Source organism: Pteropus medius, unplaced genomic scaffold (genome assembly GCF_902729225.1).
Source record: "Pteropus medius unplaced genomic scaffold, Ma_sr-lr_union100, whole genome shotgun sequence".
Classification (NCBI taxonomy): Eukaryota; Metazoa; Chordata; class Mammalia; order Chiroptera; family Pteropodidae; genus Pteropus; species Pteropus medius.
Window position 1 is genome coordinate 29,633,543 of NW_024344378.1, and position 12,616 is coordinate 29,646,158.

Below are 12,616 nucleotides of genomic sequence, written 5' to 3' on the forward strand. Positions count from 1 at the left end.
TGTACTGCACAAAAATTTTTCTGACAAAATAGCATTAGTAATTTAATTTTTTAAAATTTTATTAAATTTATTGGGGTGACATTGGTTAATAAAATTACATAGGTTTCAAGTGTACAATTCTATAATACGTCATCTGTATTTTGCGTTGTGTGTTTACGTTGCATTTTTGGTTCCAACAGAATCTAGAAGATGTTTCTTCTGACTCATTGGCAAAAAGGTTTCTTTCAACCACAATGAAAATCTACTTGTAAGACAGGTTTTCTGGTGAACAAATATATTTTGATAGTGGCTCTGGTTATAACGCGAAACAAACTCTGGGCTTCCTAATAAATTTATTTTCTCTGCCACGATGTAGTGACAGAACAATTCTTCCAAAAGACGTATAGGAAAACAAAAACAAAAAGTACTTAAGGATGTCATTAAACACTGCCAATTTATTGTTAGCAAAATGTATTCCTCTTTTAGATACAGGAGGTAAGTTACTCGAATAGCACATGATCTAAGAAGTTGCTGGCAGAGCAAACAGTGGTTTTCCGTCTTGTCTGCGGTATTTCCGATTTGTCAGACAAAATTTTAATTTATCAATGATTATTTCAAAATGTCTTTTCTCTGAAAGAAGGAATTAATCAACTATATAGAAAACAAACTTTATAGAGTGAAATACACTTCGGGGGCATAAGGAGAAATGGGAAATATAATTAGCAATGATGAAATTATCAAAAAGCAACCATTTATTTTATTTTTGTGAAATTGGCCTGTGATAGGATGCTTCCACATTAGCAGGCCTAAATATTCACTATGCCTAATTAGAACTTGTTGTTTCATATTTTGTTTTGTTTCATATTGAGCAACAATAAGACAAACTTGAGGCTTTGCAATGTAGCCCCAAGAAACTCAAATTACTTAACCCTCCCAGAACTCAGGTTTCAAACAAGAATAATTAACTAAGCGGGGCGGGGAGGGAGGTGGACTAAATTTCTTCCCAATCCAAATTACAACATTAGCTGATTATTAATCTTGGATTTCAAATGTTAAAGACAGAGTTTATTCTCACCTTTTGTAGCTGGTTTTGTGTTGCTGTTTAAGCTTCAGATTGTAAACTTGTGGGTGCTAAGAGTCCTGGCTATCGTGATTTTGTACGTTGTTGTCTTAGTCTGCCTCGTCATAGTAGTTTGTCTACTTTTCATCCTAACAAGCAGTCCTTGTTTTATTTGTTCTTGGGCTTTTTCTCAAGCTTTGCTGAGATGAAAAAAGAAAAAGAAAAAAAAAACCCTTCTTATTTCTTCTCTGAAGGAATAAAATTTCTTAAAACTATTTCTAAGTGGGTCAAATGCATTTTAGAAACCTCTTTATTTCATCTCCATGTGCTATCCTTTCAAAGGACAGAAAATAAGAAAAGAGAGAAATGAGGAGAGTGTTCTTGTTTCTCCCTTCCTGAGAAGTTTCTAGCTCTTGGAACATTTATTTCAATTTAATCCATTTATAAATAAACTTTTATTGTTCAGTACCTATAAATACTGGGGTAACTGGTGAGATCCCCAAACGAGGATATTCTCAAAATCCTCAAAGAAATAAAATTAAGTGGGAATAAAAGCCACAAAACAAGAAAAAGTTTGAAACTAGAACTTGCAAGAACTAGAATCAACTAGAAATGTAAAAATAAAAAATACGGTTATTGAAATAAAAAATATAACAGATGAGCTTCACAGCAGTTTCTTTACTGCTAAAGAGTGAATGAGTAAACTGGAAGGTCAGACAAAATTTATCTACCAGAACACAGCTCATAGAGATAGAGAGAGTAAAAATATAGAAAACTTCAAAGAGTACACATCCGGACTGTTCAGTATAGATTTAATAGAGAGTCAGAAGCAGAGAATCAAAGGAATGTGAAGAAGTAATACTGGGACAATACTAGCAAGAACATCCAAAACTGAAGGGGGAAAAAAAAAATGAGTCCTCAAATGGAAAATTTCCACTAAGTGTATAGCAGAATAAATTGAGGATATACTTTTAGATATATCATGTAAAATTCCACAGCATCAGAGATAAAGAGAACATTCTAAAAGCTATCAGAGGGATGGACTGCTAAAAACTATCAGAGGGAAAAGGCATGTTATGCACAAGGAATGAGAATGAGATTATTAGCAACACTAGAGGCCAGAAGTCAATGTGCTAAAGGGAAGTAATTTTGGACCCAGAATTCCATGTCTAGACAAATTATCATCCAATTGTAAAGACAAAATAAACACACATTCAGATATACAAATACTTAGAAAGTTTATTATCCAAAGATTCTTTCTGAAAGAACTACACTTAGATATACACCAGCAAAAAAAAAAAAAAAAAAAAAAGAGTGAATCTAAAGGAAGGATGCAAAAAGTCACAGTGAGCAAATAAATTATTAAAAATATGGTGCTAAATCAAAATGAATAATAAGTTTAAAAAATTATATGTTTAGAAACAAGCTGGAGCCAAATTTTCAGAGTAGTAACATGGGAGTTGAAAGGAAGAGTGTGGAGAGAAGTAAATGTAAACTAAGTGTCTTACCTTTTATGTTTGGAGAATAGCAAGACCGATTACATTTAGACTTTATTGAAAGTCTAAATTTAATTACGTGTTTAAGTATTTAAAAGTAACCACTTATACACACACATGCACACACATATATAAAACAGTAGACAAGGAAATGTGGGAAAAAGAAAATGCAGTCAATGAAAGGTAGGGTAGAAAAGAAGTCCTCACTTCACTTCATTTTCATGCTGAATTAAATGCTCACGTATTTCTATAATATGTCAAAGTTTATTTTTGAAAACTTCTAGGATATAAATAATGAAACTAAAAAACAGCAACAACAAAACAACCATTCACTGCCTTGCTAGATGCCTCATCCCCCTGACTTTTCAACATCCCAACTTTGCCATTCCTCTGCCCTGCATAGAGATGCTACCAATTTTCCATGTCAGTGTCTGGAACACAAGTTACTTAATGGGGGGAAAAATCACAAAATAAATCAACTGCTTCCGCTCCAAATTCATACAATTTGACCTTCTTGGTCTTGTTTCCTACTAGATTCACAAGAACATAAATGTGTGAAGTCTGTGGGCTTTGGTTTCACAAGTTGCTTAACATCTGTGAACCTTAGATTTAGATCGATAGAATGATGTAGTTCTTGGCCCTTCCCATGAATGCAGAACCCTCAGTATCCCACAATTATTTTGGCCTGTCAGGACTTCTTACAGCTCCATTCACTTGTTTGTTAGGTGTATTAGTTATCGATTGCTACATAACCTGTGATTCCCAAACCTTAGCAAATTAAAATGAAAATCTTTTCTCATAACTTCTGTGTGTCAGGAATCTGGATGCTTTTGGCTCAGGGTCTCTCACAGGTTTTCTGGAAACTGCAGTTATCTTAATGCTCAACTGAGGAAGTTCTATTTCTATGCTCATTCGTGTGCTTAAAAACAAGCTTCAGGTTCTTGTTGGCTGTTGGCTGGAGATATTATTTCCTTGCCACCTGAGCCTCTCCACAGGCTGCACACAATATGGTAGCTGGCACTCCCAGAGCGAAAAATCCCAGAGGGGGAAAAGGAGGGGGGAGGGAGGTAGAGAGAGGGAGAGAGATAGAGAGAGAAAGAGAGAGAGAGAAAGAGAGAGTCTCAGGAATGACATCCCATTATTTTTTTAGAGGCACTAGGTCTAGTGCACACTCAAGGGGAAATGATCACACAAAGGCATAAAAACCAGGAGTATGCTGGGGTGTACCCCAACAAAGCTCTTCATTACTGAAGCATCATTGATCAAACTGGTGCCATCTTTGGGGCTGCCTAACAAGCCAGGCAAACCTAAACGTGTCTGGGGAAAGGTAGCAGAAAAAAAGCCAGCAAACAGGCTCTTCCCTAAAACCTCGTGTCCCCCTGAAAATCATGACCAGAACATACAGGGGTGCCAGGATATGAATATAAATGTGGATGCTTCCAAGTTAAAAACTGAAGTTCTAACCTAACAAGGTGAATGAGGTAAATAACCAACAGGGAGGGAATGTTCAAGGCAGTTGTCCTGAAGGCAGATCAACTGCAGACTCTTAGGTTGGATGGAACTAATGACGGAAGAGAGCTAAGGGGTGCCAGGAAGACTCACTGTGTTCATCCATACTTTTCCTGAGTTCGGTGAGCATATTTATGACCATTACTTTGAACTCTTTATCAGGTAAATTATTTATCTCCATTTCATTAAAGTTATTTTTCTGGGGGTTTATCACGTTCTTTCCTTTAGGGTACATTCTTCTATTTCCTCATTTTGCTTGTCTTTCTGTGTTGGATCCTTTCTATTAGGTAAAACAGCCACCTCACCCAGTCACAAAGGAGTGGCCTTGCTAATGCAGTGAGCCTTATCGTTCAACCAAGCCCCAGCTCTTTGTTCTTCCTGACACCTTTGTAGTTGTCTAAGTAGCCTGATTCGTTCTTGGTAGGTTCTAGTTGCTGAGGTGGTGCCAAGCCCTGGCAGTGTTCCAGAGCGTGGCATAACAGTCAGCATCTAGTGATTGGATGCCAGGCTGATTGGAAGCCAGACCCTTAGACAGCAACTTTTAAAGTGGGCAAATACTTTAAAAGTCCTGTGGAACCACAGTGACTCCTGCTGGTCTTCGGACCTGGCAATTTGGAAATGTCCCTTTGGGGATGGTTGCGAAAAACTAGGGCTCCAGATGAGTATATAAGCTCGTTTCTGGAAGAAATCAGTGAGCTGTAGTGAGGCCAAGGGCGAATGCAAAGATGGCACTCCCCCACCTACATTTCCTGAGAACTCCTCCGTAGCCTCTAGACATGTAGTAAACCTGAAGTCTGCCTCTCAGGCTGAGGCTTCCTGACAAGTAAATGGGCGTTTTTCATAGGAAGAGTCGGGGATAGGTTTTACTTGGCTGTGCCCTGGGTGTGGTAGCCTACCAAGAACTGTCTCTCTCATCGTTTCAGTCCTGTGGGGCCCAGAAACACAGTCCCCTCAGCCACCAGAGCCAGGTGTTCAAGAGGTGTCCCTGTGTGGACTGCACATGACCACTGGCTTCAGCCAGGCCATAGGCGAGTCTGGGGACCCGGGAAAGCCTTCCAGTTTTAGTGGGGCCACTAGGTAGTCCAGGACCAGGGCAAGCCTGCCCGCTTCAGCCTCTCCCATTTCCCATGAGATGAGAACTAGGTAATACTAGGGCCTCCAGCATTCTACAAACTAGTTGACGATGCCACATAGACATTCTGACTAGTTCCCTTTTCTGTTGTCATCCTAAGAAATGTCCAACCTGTAGAGAATTTTCCTAAGAGTTTCTTTGAGCCAAATTGACTCGAACAAGATCTCAAATGCTCTGAGAGTGAGCTTCGCAGTTTTTATACATTTGGAATTAAGGAGTGAACCTAAGGAAGATTATAGGATGGTGGGAGGAAGACAGGGAAAGCTCTGGGATTGGAGGGTAGTTAACAAGACTGTGATCCCTCAAGGGTGGTTTCACCTCAGAGAGGTCTGGAAAAGAGGGTGACTTCTGGCTTTTCAAAGGCGTGTTAACCTAGATGCACAAGAACAATGGACTTACTTAAGGCAAAGATAACCTTTTATAGGTCTGGGATGTGACTGCCCACCATGGCAGGACCTGCCCAGTTAGGAATTTATGATCAGTTCTCTGTGTGCTTACTTTCCATCACTAAACTTGTCAGATTTATGACAGAGCCCTTTTCTTGTTCACACTATCCTATGATATTATCACCCTCGTAATAATATGAAGCTGGTACTTCAAGCTGGATTTAAAGCTTCTTGGTCATCTGCAGAAAAGACTATGAGATATAAGAAACTGATTGGATGAAACTGGTTTAGAGTAAACTTTTGACCTTCTCACATAGACTTTATTTGTCTGATCATTTCTAACATGGTAGGATTCATAATTTTGAACTGGATCCCATAAATATTCAGTTCATTGGAATCCTGAAGCCATTAATATTAACCAATTGTTATAAAGCAACTTTTCCAGAAAAAATTAGTATAGATCCAGATTGGTAATGCACTTGATGCTTCAATTATATTGATCTCTGAATAGCTACCTCTCCACACGTCTCCACAGTTAAATTGTATGAAAGTTCCATTAATTTCTCCTTATCACTAAATAACTAATTAGTCTTCAAGAACGAATCTGAGCTCCATTCAGCTGCTCTGTACCAAGGAATTTTGAACTAAGCTGTCCTCTCTTGTCTTTTACTGAAATAATGAGAAGAAATTCTCTGACATTTAACTTTGAGGATATAAAATTAGAGCAAAAATGAAACATAGGATATGCCACTTAGACAGTTCTTTCATATCCAGTTTGATATGAGACAGTAGCTCAGGGACAACTAAATAACCATAAAATAACTCAGCCTCAGAGAACCTATTTTCCAGGTCTAACAGACCCAAGGTCCTCAAGCAGAGAATTCCCTAATCTGTTTTATTTATATAGGAAAACGCTTCCAGTCACATTCTTTTCCTGCTGCACTCACCAGCCAGAATGATCTCTTGGCCATCTAGACAATGAAAACGAATACCTGCATAATCACTATTTCTCTGCTTATAGAGAACCTAGAGGCTTTGAAACATTACACCATCAGCATTCATCTCACGGGGGTGTGACTACTAGCGTCTTTCTCCTATTAGATTTTTTGGACCTTTTGGCCAGAGTCTTTGTGTTAGTGATGTTTTAGTTTCAGTGCTTAGCTTGGGGCTGGCCCCCAGTGATTGCTCAGTAAACACAGGATTTTCCCTAAATACAGCCCCATGCCTTCCAGTGTCCTTACCTCTCTCAGTACCTCAAATGTCCTCCTCATTCCCCCCGTACCTACTTACATGTTCAATTTGGACTCTCTCTTCAAGGCCCAATTCCAGCCTCACTTTTTTTTCAGGAAGACTTAACTGCTCCACTCCTTAGTGATAACCCTCTTTTTTGGTGTCTGTCACCACTTATCTCTTGCTTTATTATTTTCTTTATCAAGGGCTACAATTAGGCTATGTGGCAGCTTTGGGCAGATTAGAAAAAAGTGCTCTCTTTGGGGAGATGCACCCTGAGGTGCACAAGGGCACATGGCTTTCGGGGCAGAAAACAGATTAATCTCAGCCCTTATTCATTCTGGTAGCTTTGTGTCCTTGTGCAGTGAACTATGTGAAGAGCCACAGGAGGCAGCCCTGATACAGAGCTGCCAGACCATACCCAGGGCAGAGACTTTGACACGCCCCCTCAACCTTTTAAGTTTGCTTTGTTTTGTTTTAAGCCTCTTTTTACATTCCAAGCCATTTATCTACCACATTCTCCACTGCGTAATAAATGTTGTTGTAGCTGCTGGTTATTATACTGATTTGCTGATTCTTGATAGTAACTAGGTTTTTATTAACTAAGATAGTTAAATGAAATACTGACATTATTCCCCAAACAGAGACAAAATTATTGTGAAGCAAGTATGCCTAATTGCTTTTAATTATATGATATAATTCACATAACAAAATCCATACCTTTAAAGTGTACAATTCTATGGTTTTTAGTATATTCATAGAGTTATGGAACCATTATCACCATAAAACTTTAGACTATTATCTACCCTAAAAGAAATCTCCTACCCATTAATATTCACTCTCCTTTCTCCTCTCCTTCTAGTCTCTGGCAACCACTAATCTTTCTGAATTTTTCTCTATGGATTTGTCTTCTGGATATTTCATATAAGTGCAATCATACAGTTAATGTGTGATCTTTCGTGACTGGCCCCTTTCATTTAGTATAATGATTTCAAGATTAATAAACATTGTAGCATACTTAAGTACTCCATTTCTTTTGAGGCTAAATAATAGTCCATTGTATGAATGTAGCACATTTTATTTGTCTATTTACCACTTGATAGATATTTGGGTTGTTTCCACCTTTTGGCCATAACGAAAATGCTGCTACAAACATTTATGTACGAGTTTTATGTAGACACATTTCCAATTCTTTCAGGTATATATTTAGGAGTGGAATTGCTGGGTCACAGGTTAATTCTATGTTTATTTTTTTTGAGGAATTTCCAAACTGTTTTCCAAAGTGACTGCACAATTTTACAATCTAACCAGCAATGAGGGTTCTGATTGCTGTACATCTTCACCTAAGCTTACTGTCGTCTTTTTAATTATAGCCACCTTAGTGTTTGTAAAGTGGTATTTATTTCATTGTGGTTTTCATTTGCATTTCCCAAATGACTAGTGCTGTTGAGCATCTTTTCATGAACAAACAGACTGAAGGCGGTGCAAGGATGCAGCAAGGCCTCAGAAACAACTAGAGCCAGGATCACAAATGCACCCAAGACTCCCTCCCTCTCTCTCTTCCCATCACTTGCTCTGCTTCTCTCTACAGGTGAGCTAAGCTTCCCTCTTTCACTGCAGACCAACTTCTTCCATGAGACTGCTGCCAGCTCTTGCCACCAAAGAGGGCCTGACTCTCTTTCTCAGGGAGCCCTGATTTATTTGCCTTGGGTCAGGCACTCAGGACCAGACCAGTCAGTAGTGGACAGGAAATTGAGGTAAGGTAAAAACATGGTTCTCCCAATGGAATCCCATGACTGGAATGAGGAAGAAGGAGAGTAACTCCTGTTGATGCAAGAAACATCCAAACCTGTAGAGAATTTGTTTGAGTTTATTTGAGCCAAGCTGGTGACATATACTTGAGAGCCAGATCTCCATTGCTTTGCAGAATAATAGTTTTGCAGCTTCTTTTTTGCATTTGAAATTTAGGAGGGGATGTAAGGAAGATTGGAGAAGGCAAGGTGGGGATTAGATTATAGGATAGTTAACAAGATAATATGCTCTCTTGAGGGTAAACACCCCCTTTGAGGGGTATTACTTCTGGCATTTCAAAGGTGTGTTAACCTAGATGCACAAGAACAATGGACAGAGCTTACTTAAGGCAAAAATAAACCTTTTATTAAGAAGCTAATATGCCTAGAGCATGTCTACCCACCATGACCTGCCCAGTTAGGAATTTATCTTCAGATCCCTCTGTGAGGTTAGACGCCCCCCTCCTTTTTTTCATCCACAGTCTCTTGAAAAATCAAATTATTTGGCAGCTTTGGGCCTGGATCCCCACAGAGAGACAGGAGGAAACTGCTGTTGAGGAGGGATTGCTACCTTAATCAGAATCTTTATGTTCCAGTTCACAAGCACCACCATTCTGCTCCCTGATCTCTGTAGGCAAGTGAGTTTTGTAACCCCTGATTTGAATTATTTCGATCACTAGTCATTAATTGTCTTTGAGGAAGCATATATCAAGTAACTAAAGCATAGTTTCCATTCATGTGGCCTTGCTGACCTACAAAGTGATAGGACATGAATGGTGATTTGTTTCACAGTTGAACAAAACAAAAATCATGTCCATAGGCACTTACAGTTTATGGTCATTTTACTTTCAGCCTCTTGCATGACATCTAGGGAGACAATAAAGACAATGTAAATTCTCTTTGCAAATCCAGAAGTGTCTGTATTAATTCTCCTGGTCTCCTTCTCTCAAAGCAGGCAACTCCTAATTAGTTTTAACTACGTACTCCTAAAGGATTATATTCTGTAGTTTCTTAACCAATTGTCATCAAAAATGTTTTTAGCTTGAAGTACTCAAAACAATGCTGATTCCAATCTAAGACCATCTGGTTATTATCTTACTCTAACTGATTGCAAGAAGTTTATAATTTAACCCTTGTACATTAATCATTCCAAGTGAAGGGTAGCACTCTGTGATATTTCAACTCAGTACCTTAAGGCTCAAGAGGCCAATGTATTGGGCTGTTTCACTCAATGACTGGCCTGAGGTGGATATTTTGTTACACTACCCAGATCCCCCTTCAGGAGTGAAGGGTTCATCCCCTCAGCTGCTGGGAGTGCTGTTGGAAGATGGTCTTCAGCTGTCAATGCTATTTAAACTGCCTCACCCAGGTCATACCTCCTCCAAGGCATGACAACATTGAAAGAATGATCATTTGAGGATATAAAATTTTGGCTCCCTTGTTCCAAAGTGGGATATCTACAAGGACCATCCCAGCCTCAGAGCTCCTTGGGGGGCTGCCTGAGGTCTTCATTGGCATTATACCTCAGTTCAACCTCTGCCTAATCCTGCTTCCTGCCTGTCCCTTCCACAAGCACTCCCTAGTCAGCCCCTGCATCCTAATCTCCATCGCAGAGTCAGCTTTGCAGAAGCCCAGACTGTAAACTACTATGAAGAGGGTGATTATGGAATGAGGATGGTATTTCAGAGAGGAGGGGAAGAAGCCAGGATAGCTGTAGTGAAGGGCTCCTACTTGGGAATAGAAGAAATTAGAAAGTGGGAAATGTTTGAATATCCAGCAGACAAGTTTCCATTGATTCTCGACCACAACTTCCAGAAGGCAGAAACCAGAAACCCTTCTCCTACTTCCTGTTGAAATACTCATGAACACAAAGAGAAGAGATGAAAAAGTTATAGTGGCATTAGAAACTAGAAATGCTGCTCAGCCATCTCCCAGATGTCAGGAATATTTGCGTATCAAAGCCTGGAATGAGAAGCCCAGAGACAAAACAGATGTGCTCTAAGTGGGGGAAGGTGGGAAGGGTAAATATGGGCAGAACTACAGACTGCTAGAGGTTATTCTCCTTGGGGTGATCAATTTTGAAGACCAGAAACCATATCTCAGAAGAACTAGGGCTCTATCCCTTAGAATGCACAGATTCAGAATAAAAACAAGTAGCAAGCTAACAGAAAGATGGGCTAGGTGGTTAGCATATCTAGTCTTCCAGTTTAAGAAGCAAATGGAAGATTCTAACACTGACCATTTCTCCATGATTATAAACACTCATCAGAACTGAATAGAGCTCTCCCTTTTTAAGGATAATCAATATTTTAAAAAGTATGTGTGTGGGGGAGGGGGGAGGGCAGGGTAATCTAGCACTTGTTTTCAGAAGAACATGTGTTTAGAAAATAGTTCTACCGGAAACCTAATTAATTTTAGAAAACATCAGGTTTGCCCTCTCAATAAGATTTAGAAAGATGTGGCTCTTATGCAAAAAAAATGAAATATGGACGACAACAGATAAGAAAGGAGCTTGCTGAGGTGGAATTGGAAATCAAAAGCAATAGGAGATAATAGGACTATTGAAAACAAGTTACTATCCCAGAATTAGTCACACATTGACAGGAAAGGAAATGAAGCAGTAATTTTGGAGAATAAGCTTAAGAGGAAGAAAGCATAGGAAAAAAACAGAGAGAACCTATTTTCTTCTGAATTGCTTGTTTTTCATCTGTTAGTTTGCTCATTGTTTTCACCTCTGCTTTCTACTTAAAAGACCTACTGGCTAGAAATTCAGGATCCATTCTGTGTGCTCTGTCCCCTTATTGATTTTATAATGATTAATCGAGCTTCACCTTATGGTATTTGTTTTCCTCACTAAGCACAATGTGAATTTTGTGAATGACTCATCAGCAGTGTTATCCTCCTAAATATCCATAATTTTAACTTCGTGGCAATTGACACCCTGGGGACAGTGTTTCTGAGAGGAGGGCATGTATGTGTGTGAGGGGGTAATGGAATAAACAGTTACTCGAGGGGAAAAAAAGAAAACTCGAGAGGTGAAAATGCAATAAATATGTAGGGCAGAGACTAAAGGTTCAACAACAACAAAAATAAGTTTTATACTTAAAACACAAGGCAGAATAAACAAATGATAAATTAACAGGAGAACAATTTCCTTATGTGAAGATATACAACAGTGCATGGAACTCATGAGTCCGTCATATACTCACTAATAAAAATAATAATAAAATTAATGCCTAGACATAGCCTGTTAATTTTTTGTTTAATTTTTCTTTTTAGAAATGTTCTGCATGCAGGAGAAACAGCTGATTTACAAAGGAAAAAATGTAGGCATAAAATAAAATGTATTCTTTACCTCTCATGCAGAGATTTAAATCAGAATAGGAAGGTGGGCTGTAGGAAGAACAAAGGTGTCAGAGTTTGAGCTATTACAGTAATTCCCCGTCAAAGCAGATCCTGGATCTAGGACTCAGGCAATACCCAAATCCCTAATAACATCTAGAGTCCTTCGACCTGATCGCCCCTTACTTTGTGCCCTGCAAAGAATGGCCTCCCACCAATGCTGTTGTCAGGTGGTGCACCATTACATATTCAAAACATTTTAGGTTCAGTAATAACCAGGCCTCCGTGAGACTGAGTGCTCTGAACTCTATTGTCATCACACCTTTGAGGCACCCAATCTGCAGAATCATCTATAGAGTGATTTTTATTTTCAATTTGTGGCCATAAACAGGTGTATTACTATTGTTGTTATAACATATTAGCACAAAGTTGGTGGCTTAAAACAATTCAAACTTATTTTCATACAGTTCTGGATGCCAGAAGTCTGAAATGGGTCATTTTGGGCTAAATCAAGTGTCACCAAGGCTACACTCCCTCCTGGAGGAGGAGGCAGAAAAATCTGTTTTCCTGCTCTTTCCAGCTTCTAGAGGCCACCCACGTCCCTCGGAACATGGTCTCCTTCCATCTTCAAAGCTAGCAACAGCTGGCTGAGTTCTTAACACACTGCATCACTCTGACCTTTTCCTCTCTCT

At 39.2% G+C, this 12,616-nt stretch overlaps 1 long non-coding RNA gene across 1 annotated transcript; it reads right to left on the bottom strand.

Annotated features, from left to right (window-relative positions):
* Window positions 1-414: 414 nt before the first annotated feature.
* Window positions 415-9,450, bottom strand: LOC120609361 (uncharacterized). The gene is made up of 2 exons (XR_005654751.1): window positions 9,411-9,450; window positions 415-1,239 (listed from the first exon to the last, which is right to left on the bottom strand). It is a non-coding gene; the product is annotated as an uncharacterized LOC120609361 (long non-coding RNA).
* Window positions 9,451-12,616: the final 3,166 nt, after the last annotated feature.